The sequence below is a fragment of the Lissotriton vulgaris genome, chromosome 7, assembly GCF_964263255.1.
Source record: "Lissotriton vulgaris chromosome 7, aLisVul1.2, whole genome shotgun sequence".
NCBI lineage: Eukaryota > Metazoa > Chordata > Amphibia > Caudata > Salamandridae > Lissotriton > Lissotriton vulgaris.
Window position 1 is genome coordinate 491,655,817 of NC_141695.1, and position 14,095 is coordinate 491,669,911.

Sequence of the window (14,095 nt, forward strand, 5' to 3'; positions counted from 1 at the left end):
TTTGAAGTGGATAAGCCGTAGCCGATAATTTGGGGATAAGGCCGTGAGTTGCGCACAGCAGTACTCCCATGCGTCGTCCGGTAACTGGTTTCCCAGGTCCGCAGCCCAAGCGGTTTTGGCCGTGGCCACTGTCACCGGGGCCTGTTCCTGCATGCAGTTATATAATCTGGACACCAGTTTTTTGGGGGAGGGTCGTGAAAGCAAGTTTTGGAGGGCGGCTAGTGTGCAAGGTTCCTCCGGGAAGCACGGTCCTATCTTCTTGCAAGATTCCCTAAGGGAATGATATAGTAATTTGTCAGCAAACGTGGAGGGCTGGTCGTCCCCATCAGCAGGCATCTCGAAAAAAGTGCCCTCCGGATATAGGTCAGCAAAGGTGAGAAGCCGATTCCCACAGATAGTGAGGACGTCACCTCTTGCTGTCAAACATGGCAGCATCGGGTTGCCCCTCAGGGGGACAGCTGGCGCATATAGCAGGGAGAGACCGGCTCTCTTCTGAAGTTCGCGCCAGGACCAGCGGACCATTTCCACTGTGTCCACCTCACGCGACGGGCATGTAACTTTTCCGTAGAGTGCCACTCGAAGTGGCAAGGGGGCGACCACTGCTAGTTCCACCGCCGCATGCGGCTGGTAGGGGGTGGGGTAGGCCCAGAAATGCAGGAACTGAGCTTGCGCACAGAGTGAATAGAGCTTCAAGTCCGGGGCGCCCAGGCCCCCTTGTCGGAGCGGAAGCGTGAGTAGGTCCCAGGAGACTCTGGCTTGGCCGCCAGCCCACACCAGTTTCAACAGCAGTGAGCGGACACGGGCGTGGAAACACGCTGTCATAGGCAGTGGTACGTTGACGAACAAGTACAAGAATTTGGGGAGGATCACCATTTTAGCCAATGCAATTCTCGCGACCAGGGACAGCGGTAGTTTGTTCCAGACTTCGACCTTCCCTTCCAACCAGTTCACCGCCCTACCGAAATTCAGTGACCACAGCTCCTGCACATCTCGGCTGATCCAGATGCCCAAATACTTGACAGCTTCCGTCTCCCATCTGAGGGGGTAGTCAGGGGCAGGGCGATCAGTGCCCTCCGTCAGGGGGAAAGCCACCGATTTCGACCAGTTAATGGATACCCCCGCCAGGCCCTCGAATCGTACAAATTCACGGAGTATCGGACTCAGGTTATCTTTAGGATTCAGGACGTATAAGGTGACGTCATCCGCGTATAGCGAGATCAGTAAACTCCTAGCACTAAAGCCGATGCCCCTGGCGGTGTGGTGCTGCCGTATTCGAGCCGCAAGCGGCTCCATCGCAATCGCAAAGAGGAGCGGGGACAGAGGGCAACCCTGCCTAGTACCCCTTGAGACATTGAAAGGCTTGGATACGAGACCATTAACGCTCACCCGGGCTCTGGGTTCCGTGTAGAGGAGCTTGATCAGGGTCATGAAGTTCTGACTGAAGCCCATCCGCCTTAGTACACTGAAGAGGTAGGGCCATTCTAAGGAGTCGAAGGCTTTGGTGGCATCCAGAAACACCACCGCCGCCTGTACCGATGGGTGTAAATAGTGAAGGACAGAGAAGATCGTTCTGAGATTATGTGATGTCGCGCGGCCAGGGATGAAACCCGACTGATCTGGAAGCGCTATCATGGGTAACATCGGTTGTAATCTATCTGCAATGACTTTCGCGTATATTTTAGCATCCACATTTATTAGTGACAGGGGCCTGTATGAGTCTAGCTGTTGTTCATCTTTATCCGGCTTGAGGAGCGTTATAATTAGAGCCTCACGCATGGAGTCTGGAAGGGAATTTAACTCGAGAGCCTCGACAAAGACAGAGTGTAGTCTCGGCGCTAGTTCAGCTGCGTAGGTTTTATAGAAGGAGGTAGTCAGGCCATCTGGGCCGGGGGCTTTATTGGCCGGCATGCTTCTAATTACCTGGGCGATATTTTGTATTGTGACGGTGAGGTCCATGTATTGCCTGTGGTTGTTGTTGAACCATACGAGTGCTATGGAGTCAAGAAAGTCTCGCAGTGATGCCGGTGCCGTGGGTTGTTTGGAGGTGTAAAGGGTAGCATAGAAGTCAGCGAAGGCGCCTAACACTGCCTCTTGGCCTACCACTAAGTGTCCGGTTGTATCATAAATAGTGTGGATATAGTTTGATTGAGTGCGGGGAGCAATCAGCCTGGCGAGGGTCCTGCTCGGCCTATCTCCCTCCCCATACCTGCGCGCTTCTGCTTGTTTCCCCAGAAACCGCACCTCCCGTTCCGCTTCCTCATTAAAGGCCAGCAATTTGGTTTTTAGAGCGCCAGCAATCTCCAACGATGGGTCAGAGCTAAAAGCAACATCAAGGTCTTTCAGTTCCCCCTCAAGTTTAGTCAGCGTGTCCCTGATGGTGCGGAGGACCCCTGCTTTTCGTGCTATACATTGACCCCTGATTACAGCTTTAAAGGCGTCCCAGACAATAGCCTCAGATGAGGCAGACCCAGCATTTTCAGCAAAGTATTTAGTGATGTCCTCCCTGATCTCCTCCACGAACACAGGGTCTGTGAGCACGTGTGGGGGAAGGCGCCATTGGAACGCCCTATGTATAGTGTCGGGGGGGTGCAAATCCAACATACACGGAGCATGGTCTGACAGTGATCTAGCCATGATATCAACATTCGACACCCACGTCGCAACTTCAGGAGACACCAACCAGTAATCTAGTCTCGACCAGGCAGCTTTATGGCAGGTGTAGCAGGTCCCCACTTTTGCTCCCGGATGTCTAGCTCGCCACACATCTGAAAGCAGACCCTCATTCATGATATCAGAGATCGCCTGACGTGCCATAGTATGCTGCGGTCTGCTCACACCTCTACGATCCATGTCATCATTTAACACAACGTTGAAATCCCCCCCCAACACAACCGTCTGGCAGTTCAGCAACACAATCTGCGCCCATACATTTCTGAAAAAGTCAGGATCGTCCACATTGGGGCCATAGATTGCAGCCAGGACAATGGGTCGCCCCTGTAAAGACCCATGGAGCAGGACATACCTTCCCTCCACATCCCGCACCTGGGAATACTCCCGCCAGTCTAATCCCCTACGAATGAGTATGGCAACGCCCCTCGCATAATTGGAGTAGACGGAAGAATAGACATGCGCCCATCTGGAATTTCTCAATCGAGCTGAGGGGGTCACATTCAGATGGGTTTCTTGTAGGAAGCAAATATCAACATTGTGTCTGGACAACATGCCATGCAGCAAACGAGCCTTCTTGAAGTCCCCAAGGCCTCTAATGTTCCAAGTCCAGAGTTTGATACCTCCCATTAAAGTACATGACAGCAACGAGCCCTCACCACTAATCCCCGCCCCCGGAGGCCAGTCGGACACCCAGACACCATAGTCGCAGACACAGCGCGCAAGCATATAGCTATGTGTAGTAGTACATTGCACCAGATATGAACCAAAACTTGCAACTTTCGAAAACCCCCCCTCCACCCCCCTCCCTCAGCAACCCCCCAATCAGGTCGTGACAAATCCCAGTAACATACACGCAGAGCGTGGAAATAACCCAACATCAACAATAAAGGGAGGCACCCCATGAGGCGTGGTGCGCTCGGCAAACACCCCCGTATACACAGGGTGGCTACAGACAAACTTTAAAGTTCCTGGGTCCTGGCAGTGTCCCCATCCCGTGGTCCCAAAGGTTCGCAGACAACCAATGTCTCAAAGTAGGCGCGGCGACAGCAGCAAAATTTGGCGCACAAGTGCGACTCAATGACTTACCCCCAATGAGCCAGTATGGGAGAAACGGATCAGCGTGAGAGGCCGACCCAGGCTCCCAACCTCAAGGCAAAGAGTTAATTCGCAGCCGTGCAGGGTGAGCGTCGTAGATACCTCAGTCATTATCACTGAGTTGCTCTGAAGCTTCCTCAAGTCTTGGCGATTTTCTCCTGGCACCAGCACAAATGTGTTTGGCGAACTTGAGGGCAGATTTGGCGTCAGTGAAGAAGTGAGAGGTGTTTTCGTGGTGAACCTTCAACTTTGCCGGGTACAGGAGAGAGTAGGGCACTCCAGCTTGCAGTAGAATCTTCTTTGCCGGTAGGAATTCCTTACGGGCCGCTTGCACCAGGGGGGTGAAATCCGGGTAGAAGGAGATGTGATTGCCCTGATGCGTGATCTTACCCTTCTCTCTTGCCAAGCGTAGAATGACGTCCCTATCTTGGTAGTTGAGCAGTTTAGCCAGAATCGGAGGCGAAGGGGCGCCCACCGGGGGTTTTTTCCCAAGGGACCTGTGTGCTCTCTCCACCGTGAAAACCGGGGACAGGTCCGGATCAAACAGTTCATGCAGGAGGTTTGATACAAACGATTCCATCTTTCCAGTATTTGTAGTCTCTGGAACGCCTGTAATGCGGATGTTGGATCTTCTGGAGCGTGCTTCCAAATCATCCGACTTGGCGCGCAAATTGTCGATTTCCCGCTCCAGCGTCGTGATGTGTCGCTTGGCTTGTTGTTGGAACTCACAACATTCAGTTTGCCTATTCTCGAGGCGGTCCAGTCTCTGCTCGTGGGTGTCCACTTTTGCCTTCACGGATTCGAGTTGCGCAGCCATATTATCAAGCTTGGCATCTATGCTCTTCAAGCTGGTTCTCACCTCCATGATAAGGGCTCCAAAATCTATGTCCGGGGTGGCACCCTGCGATGACGATGCGCCAATATCCGACTCCATCGCCGTGTTTTTCGGTGGTTTCCTATTGTCAAAGCTCAGTTTAGACTGTTTGACTTCGTTTTTCCCCATCGTTGCAGTCTGATGAAATCCCCAGGTCACTCAATGGGGCAGCACCCGACCTCGCCACTGCCAGCAAGTGTCCAGTTTGTCCTTGATTGTCCAGGCGGTGCCAGTGCACACCAGGCGTGACGATTCAAACGCAGCCTGTCGGGCCAGCCGCGTCAAGGACTGCTGCAAGTGTTCAGGGAGGTCAGCAAGCTGCCACGCGCAGTAAGGGTCTGCTCAGGGCCCAAAATGGCGGGCTTCCGCAGTCCGCAGGAAAAGCGCAGCTCAGGGACTCCAGGGGATCAGGGCTGTGAGACGCCTCCACGTGCGTTCGGTGGCGAGCGCCACCGAGTTGGAGATCTGCGGGAGGGCCAGGCTCAGTTGCGGAGCGGTAGTGCCATCAGGGTAGTCCCGTCCCTCCGTAGCCCCTTCTCACCTCTGCTCCGGTCCCCGCTGTTATGCCGGTGGTCCTGTCGCGACTTCACCGTCCTTCACCGTGTGCCATACGGGTCAGCGCCGCCTCCGGCGGACATAGGACCACTGCACCACGGCGCGGCCGTTACCGCCAAGTCTCGCCGGTCTCCACTCGCTCCTCACAGCCTCTCGCCAGTGTAGATCGTTTTAGGCTGCAGCGGGGGTTCCACAGCAAGGCGCCTTCGGCAGTGTCGCAGCCAGCGTCGCCGCACCGCAAGATCCGCTCAAGTGGCAGGGGCCTCCGCAGCCGCGGTCCACAGTGACTCGCGGCTCCCGGCAAGAGGCACTTCCGGTGTGGGTCTGGACCAGCCCGCCGGCCGGCGAAACTTCAGTCCGTCTCCGCGTTGGAGGAGAATCGTCTCCGCGCTCCAAACTCGAGTCGGAGGAGCACCTGGGTGTAATTAGCAGAACCCGGGAGGAATGGGGGTCTGCAGTCGCCAGGAACAGGATATCTGGAGGATTAATAGGAGTAGCCGGCGGAGCTCACTCAAAGAGCGGCCATCTCGCTGCTCGGCTAGCCACTCCCCCCCTGCATTCTTATGATGTTAATTTCCTTGGCAGCTGCTGCTTGGCAACAGCAAGCGTCCACTCCTGGAATCCGGCTGTGGAGTCCAGTAGAAGGCAGCTGTTGTTGTTAGAGCCAGCTGTTGGGGGTTGCTCCAGTATATACAATAAACTTCGAATCTTCAAGCAAACCTGTCTCCCTGTTCCTCAAGAATGGCGACGAAGGATGGGATGGAGTGCTTTTGAAGAATTTTTGAAGGCAAGTTGATTTTGGAGCAACAGTGAGATTTTTACACAGAGCTGTGTTATTTCAATTTGGCAAATCACAGCTCCGCTATGCTTTGGAATTATGATTTAAAATTATAGAACAACCCTGCATACTGTCACTGGAGAAACCCTATTTTGTCTATTCAAAGGTAGGGTTCCTTGTTCCATAGCAGTGCCTGCCTGGATGGGTAGGTGTGGTAAGAAATTGGTTGATGGTCATAAGATCTAAAGTTGGGAAATATCAAAATTCTTATGTACATAGACATAATGAAAAATTGAGCAAGGAACCTCAGAAATTTGTTGTGGGAGATTTTGTAAGAGTTAAGTTGGGCACTATTCAACACAAGGGATGTTCCAAGTTATCCAATCCCAAGAAAATAGAAATTGTTAAATGTGAGTCTTTAAAACTTTCAGATGGGAAGTGGTGGAATTCAAATTGAGTGTCAATATGCAATGAAACTAAGATTCTTGAATGGTTGAGGAATGATAGAAACGATCAAGGTGCCTTTGTGAGCAATGGAGTTACTAATATGTCTCTGTCTGCTTCAAGCAGACTACCTAGTACACGTGTTAAAAATATGCCAGTTAAACTCAAAGACTATTGTTGTGATTAATGTCTGCGTTAAGCAGATTACCATATACATGTACTAAATTAGTGCATATTAATCTCAAAGGAATATTGTTTTAATTTTACTTTTATTCATATGGAATTTTATTATTTTTTTTTGTTTTAAAGGAAAAGGATATGTTGTATTCTTATGATGTTAATTGCCTTGGCAGCTGCTGCTTGGCAATTGCAAGCTTCCACTCCTGGAATCCGGCTGTGGAGTCCAGTAGAAGGCAGCTGTTGTTGTTAGAGCTAGCTGTTGGGGGTTGCTCCTGTATATGCAATAAACTTCGAATCTTCAAGCAAGCCTGTGTCCCTGTTCCTCAAAAAAGAGCATGTGTCACACACCAGACATTTTCTCTTAAATCGTGCTGCTTGCTTGCTGCATCGTGAGAGAAACTGTATTATTATACGAGCTGCTCACTACACGCTGGTAGCGCTGAAATATAAAACTCTAACCTTGCCTGACCCACCCTCAGCTATCATATAATCCCTTCCGAAGATAGAGAGAGCATCAATCAGATGGTAAAGTGAATTAACGCTAACAAAAACTGGCTTCTTGCACAGAAAGAAAAATAAGACTTTAGGTACAGATGTCTGTATCTTCAAGAGCAAGTTATTCTCTAGGTACATTTTCTGCATGACAATAGAAACGGGGGAAGAGCTACGCGCCTGACTGCGATGGCCGCGTAGACTCTCGGCTCCGCCTAGGCCGTTCAACGGCCCCACCATCCTCATATCAATCCTGACTTCCAAGCCCCGAAACGGACACCGGAGGCTAAGCGGACCACGTTCGGCCTGCTCCGGGGATGTTGTGAGCCGGAGTGGCACCCGCCGCAAGTTTGGGCCTATGCGGGTGGCGAAGCCGGGTACTGGAGTTTGAGTCCAGGCCGCCCCCGAACAGAACAACAACGGCGGCCCGAACCGGAAGTCGCCGGCCGGGTCCGCCGGAGGAGAAGTCGGCGGCAAGGCGGGCGAGTACCTACAAAGCTGCAGCGGCGGCTTGATAACAAGCGGAAGGAGAGGCTGGGGGCCCGGGTCTTGCGGGGCCCTCGTGATCGCCGGAGGCGGGCGGACATTAGCTGATTTGACAGAGGGGACGAGTGAAGATCGGGGCACTAGGAGCTCCCCCCCCTCCCTGAATTTTTTACTAAGGACACGGCACGCCATATTGCTGTGAGAGGCCCAGTGTACTCTTGGTGTCCTGTACACATAGGAGGCCCCGATTTTTGTACCCACAAGCTGAACCGGACATTGCGGTGAGAGGGCATATTGGAGATCACAGTTGCCTGGCTGAGAGCTGGAAGGTTGTGGGAGGCTAATCCAGCATTGTGCTTACAGATTGCCCTCGGGAGTTTTGATAGATGGAGGTGTGCTGGTGCTTGTGGCGATAGACAGCGGCGGAGTGTGCAGGAGACTCCCCCCGGTGGGCAAGCTATTTGAAACAACCTGCTGAGCGGTACGTCGTACCTGGGATTCTGGAATAGCGTGCTTGATGGTACCTGGGAACCGGACTACACATCAAGCGGTCCTATAGGTATTGCATGCCATGACATCCAAGCAAGATGGTAAGAGGCACTCCTCTAGGGCGGCAAGGTCGCTAAAGCCAGTACAGTCAAATAAGCTTGACTGCTACACGCTGCCAAAGGGGTCGCCGGCCGGTCTGGGGTCCTCGACTGTCACAGCGGATGTGTCCCCGGATTAAGGGGGGGATGTCACGCTGCATGATGTCATGGCCGCCACAGACAGTGTTAAATACTCCCTGGAACAACAACTGGTAACGCTGGACACCAAGCTGGACACGGTCTCCATTGAAGTTAACCTCATAAGAGCGTCACTTGATATTAAAACTTCCAGCTTGGTAGATGATGTGGCCCAATTACAACACGACGTACGGGTGCTTAAATCCTCCCATGAACTGACAGAACGTACGCTGGACGAATACGAAAGTAAGGCCCGACGGAACAACGTTCGGATCTTGGGGGTGCCTCAAAGGTCAAAGGGCCCCGCCCGGGATCTATTTGTGGAAGATCTTGTACTCAAGCATCTCCAACCTAAAGGCCTCAGCAAATTTTTCACCGTTGAGCAGGCCAATAGGATTCCAGGGGGGAGGCCAAGGCCTGGGGCCCATCGCGTCCCATGACTGCTAGAGTTCTAAACTTCAGGGACAGAGACGCTATCCTGCAAGCTGCAAGGTCCGGGGAACCTATCTGATACGAAAAATGCCACCCTCTCCTTTTTCCCGGATTTTACGCAGGCGGTCCAGAAACAGCGATGGAATTTTTTGGCTGTTAAGAAGAAACTGAGAGACAAGGGGTTGAAATACGCCATGATGTTCCCGGCACGCTTAAGGGTGGAGGTCAATGGGAAGGTCTGGTTTTTCGACAACCCAGATGTGGTGTCCGACTGGATAGACACTCTCCCCTGAGATGGAACAGAAACGCCGGACCGTTCAGAAGAGCGTGAAACAGTGGAACGTGAATAGTATTCTTTTCCATTTTTGGTGTGTGGCTTGACTTTGTCATCCGTATCAGTGCCTGTAGGGCCATGGAACCGCCGTAAAACTCTTTATTGGTTTGGGGTGTTGTTGTGAGTAGGGGCTTGGGAGGGGATTTACTTGTATTAGTAAGGGGTCTGGGGTGGGGGCGGTGGGGCTGAACCCTCCCTCCTTATTGAATCATTAGGGGCGACAGGCACTCTGCATCTTCTATGGGCAGTTGGAAGCCCAGTGGGTAGGGCGGCGGGGTGGGGGGATTTTGTGGAGGTGTTTGGTTTATATGTTTATTGGTTGGTTTGTTTCATCATTACAAAATCCTGTCTCAATAGACGAAATCTGAGGGCACATTGGAGGTACCGGGTAGGCGATGGCGGGTAGTGAAATAAAAATATTAAGTTGGAATGTTAACGGGTTGGGGGATAAGATCAAACGAAGTGTAGTTCTCCAATTCCTTAACCGGAAGTCACCAGATGTGGTTCTGCTTCAAGAGGCGCGTCTTATTGGGAACTCATGCAATGCTCTGCATAGAATGGGGTATAAGTTAATTGCACATTCCGGGTTTACGCCAGGCTCTAGGGGAGTGGGGATTCTGATTCGCAAAACATTTCCACTGGCAGTGTCCTCCACATGGGAAGATGGGAGGGGCAGGTATGTTGGAGTCTCGGGCATGTGGGAGGGTCAGCATATCACTTTTTGTCTGTTTAAGTTCTGCCAGGGTTGCAAGGCACAACACTAGCAGATTTGGGGACGGTCATACTTTCGCTTCCTGAGGGGCTGTTACTACTGGGAGGCGACTTTAACACAGTTGTCTCTGGCATGATGGACAGGTATCCCCCACCAGACACGGGGAGTGCCTGTCAAACTTTATAGACGCAATGGGACTGGTCGATAGTTGGAGGTTACTACACACAGATCAAAAACAGTACACTTTCCACTCTGGGGCTCATGATAGTCTCTCGCGCCTGGACTACTGTTTGGCCCCGCTGCACTAGCTTCAAACATAGCAGAGGTTACGCATTTAGCCAGAGGCATATCAGATCATTCTCCACTCTGGATTCACATTGTCATAGCCCGGGGTATGGCAGGGAGGGTGGCTCCAATAAATCCATTGTATTTGCGTAACTCCAAGACCCGCAAGGACCTCCTCGGTAAACTAGATGATTATTTTGCACTAATGTGGGTTTGGTGTCTTTCACCCAGGGTAGACTGTACGACCTGGGGGACAAGGCAGGGAAGCTTATTGCATGGCTGGATAAGAAAGACTGGGCCTGCCGATTGGTCCCTGAGCTCTTGACAAAAGAAGGAACGCGACTTACTGAACCGCAGGAGATAGTTAATGCATTCGCTGAGCATTGCCAGGCTGTATATACATCGGCATCTTCCTGCCCGGAAGCTGATTCCCACTTATTGCTCCAGGATATACAGCTCCTGTGTCTTTCCCTTGATGACAGCCAGTTTGTGGACAACGCAATTACAGCGGACGAGGTGGCCCTGGCCATCCGCTCATTGAACTCCGGTAAGGCACTGGGCCCCAATGGGCTGCCCATTGAACTTTATAAGCTCAAACCCGATGGGCTGGGGCCTTATTTTAGGGTATTTTAATGGAGTTCAGAGAGGCAGGGATTCTCCCCAGAGAGCAGAGAATTGCGTCAATAGTAGTGATCCATAAGGAGGGCAAGATTGAAACGAGATGTGCCCCCTATAGGCCCATTTCACTCCTGAATGCCGAGCCGTAGATTTTAGCCAAGCTCCTGGCAAATAGACTGGTAAAAGTCATCAGCGACCTGGTGCATCCTGATCAGTCGGGCTTTATGCCCCATAGAAACACTGCCCTAAACTTGCGCAGACTGCACGGGGTGTTAGCCAGGGCTCACAATCTACAGGAACCAGCCATAATTGCATCACTTGATGCAACAATGGCATTTGACACAATAGAATGGCCCTACTTGATGGCAATTATGGCGAAGTTTAGCTTCGGCCCTGGGTTTATTGGCTGGGTACGTCTGCTGTACTCGGAGCCTTTAGCTCAAGTGGTAGTGAATAATAGAGTCTCAGCTCCCTTCATACTGGGACGGGTCACCCGTCAGGGTTGTCCGCTGTCTCCCCTTCTTTTCTCTCTGGCACTTGAGCCCCTGGCCGCCCGGATACGCTGGGAGCCTTCGATCAGAGGTCTGCAGTGGACCCCTGGATGGATGACATACTGCTTTATCTGACTACTCCGCGTAAGTCTCTTATTGTGGTCTTTGATGTCCTGGCTTCCTTCGGGAGGAACTCGGGGCTTTCTATCAATTGGGAGAAATCCCTGCTGTAAGTATTGAAAGGAGACCCCCCTGGCCCCCCCCCACAAAACTGTCATATACAGATTAGCAAAGAAGGGTTCAAATACTTGGGAATTTTAGTTTCACTGGATTCTTCGCTTAGATATACTCGAAACCTTCTTCCTCCCCTCCAAAGACTTAAAAGTGATGTTTCCAATTAGAAGAGGCTTCCTCTCTCACTGTTGGGTAGGGCAGCCCTCTTTAAACTGATGGCTCTCCCCCGTCTTCTTTATGCCCTGCAAAACACCCTGGATGTGGTACCTTCTAGATACTTTGGTGAGATAGAGAGCCTACAGCGGAATTTGTTGTGGGAGGGCCGGCCACGTATTGCTTTGCAAAAATTAACACTCCCCTGGTATGGTGGCGGCATATCCCTTCCGGATATCAGGAGATATTACTGGGCGTCCCAGATGGCCGCAATCAATCATGGTACATCTGGGCGGATTGACGACCCTGGTTACGCCATGGATAAATGGCTTCTCCTGGGGGTAGGTATAGCAGAGCTCTATACTCACCACCTAATAATCTGGTATTGATGGGGCCGACTAAACACTCGGTCAAGGTTTGGCACGTGGCCACGAGTGCCCTGGGCTGGAAGAATAAACGGACTATGGCCACCCCGCTGTGGGACTTGGAACAATTGGGCTCGGTGTGGAAGACGAAAGGGTTCAACAAGTGGGACCTCATAGGAATTTCCATGATTAAAGATATTTGGGGCAAGGGGGGATTCAAATCATTCATAGACATGCAGGTGGAATATAAACTTGCGGAATCCGAGTATTTCCGATATGGACAGATTCGCCACTCCCTTCTCTCTGTGCTTCCCGGGGAATAGGAGCCGCCAAAGGCGTCCCCCCTGGAGGACAGTATACTAGAAGGACATCTACCTGACAAAACAATCTCTTTGATCTATACGAAATTGATCAATCACAAGCCCGACCCTTTGGTGGCCTTGAGAGATAAGTGGACGCAGGATGGAATAGAGCTGGATGAAGAGGACTGGCAGGCGGCTGTATCCTCCCCTAGGGAGGTCGCAATTCCTGCCCGCATGAGATTAGTTCATCTTAAGATTCTCCATAGGATCTACATCACTGGGCCGAGGTTGGTGCATATGGGGCTCTCAGATAGGGGCTATGCAAACGACAATGTGGACAAGTGGGTACCTTTATGCATATCATCTGGAAATGTGAACTCATTAACACATATTGGTGCAATATACACGATACCATACATAAAGTACTTGGGGTCACTCTCTCACTAGAGGCTAGGAGGTGCTTACCTAATATCTGGGAGCCTTCGGATTTGAATGCCTCACAGATGAAATGGGCTACTTTGGGATTCATGATTGCTAAAGAAATATTGCTCAATTGTGGGGAGCTAGCCAACCTCCTACCCTGGAAACGTGGGGAAATAATTTGGAGTGGTGCATATTTAGAGAGAAAGCTACATATCTCGCGAGGGGATGCCCTCGAAAATGGTCATTGACCAGGGGGCCTTGGAATAATTACAGGGGAGACATTTGCACACCACCCCTGTCTGCTACTTTTGACGACCCCCCTTCTCCGTGAAGTTCCTGAACAATCATGGACATTGTTTGCTCTGCTGCCCCCTGGTGTATGCCCGGATGCTGTATTTGACCCTCTGTAATGTGATTTAATTGATGCTTTTTCAATAAAAAGAGTTATAAAAAAGAGAAAATAGAAACAGGACTGCTAGTTAGTTCTGTCTTGTTTAACTAGAACATGGAAAGTTATTCTGCATTCATCCCATATTTAATATGGAAAGTCAATTGTTACAGTCAGTTGCACAGCATGTTTTGCTACCGCCTCCAGAAATCATGGGAGGCAGTGCAACTGACTTTAACAATTGACTTTCCATATTGAATACGGGATGAATGGAGAATAACTTTCCTTGTTCAAATGTATGGGAGGAGTGGATAAAAAATTAGGAACAATTGGAAAAAAATTTGGAGGCTATTGATAGTTTGAATTTTAGAATGTCCGAAGAAACTGCAGCAATACCACGGAATACGAAACACAAGCTGCAGAACTAGGCAACAACCTGGAACAGAGGAACTACTCACGCAGAATCATAAAGAATGTGCAGAAACGTGCACGCAACAATCACCGGGAAGCATTACAAGAAACTCTTGAAAAACCAAAGGATGAGACTCTTACATGTGTGACAACCTACTCACCACAATCAAATCAGGTAAAGAAAATCCTACTAAAATACTGGAACATCCTGCACGTATGAGGGATACAACTGGAGCGCCCAAGATTCGCCTTCAAACATACACAGAATATTAAAGACATGGTCATTCACTCAAGGCTACAGGGTAAACAATTGGACAATCAAAGGACGCTGTAGGACCTCCCAAAAGTCAAATGGCATTACCCATGTGGAACCTGCAATATTTGCCCCCTAACAACACATACCACATTTCTACAACTAAACAACCAGGAGTGGACACAGAAGAAACATACAAACTGTAATACTAAAAACAAACTGTGTGTACATAGTAAAATGTCCTTGCAACCTACTCTATGTAGGAATGACACCGAGAGCCGTGAGAACGAGAGTGAAGGAACACAGAAGCAATAAACGGTGCAAGAAAAACACCACTAAAATGAGCAGACACTATATCGAAACAGGACATACACCAGATCAAACGACCTGGACTG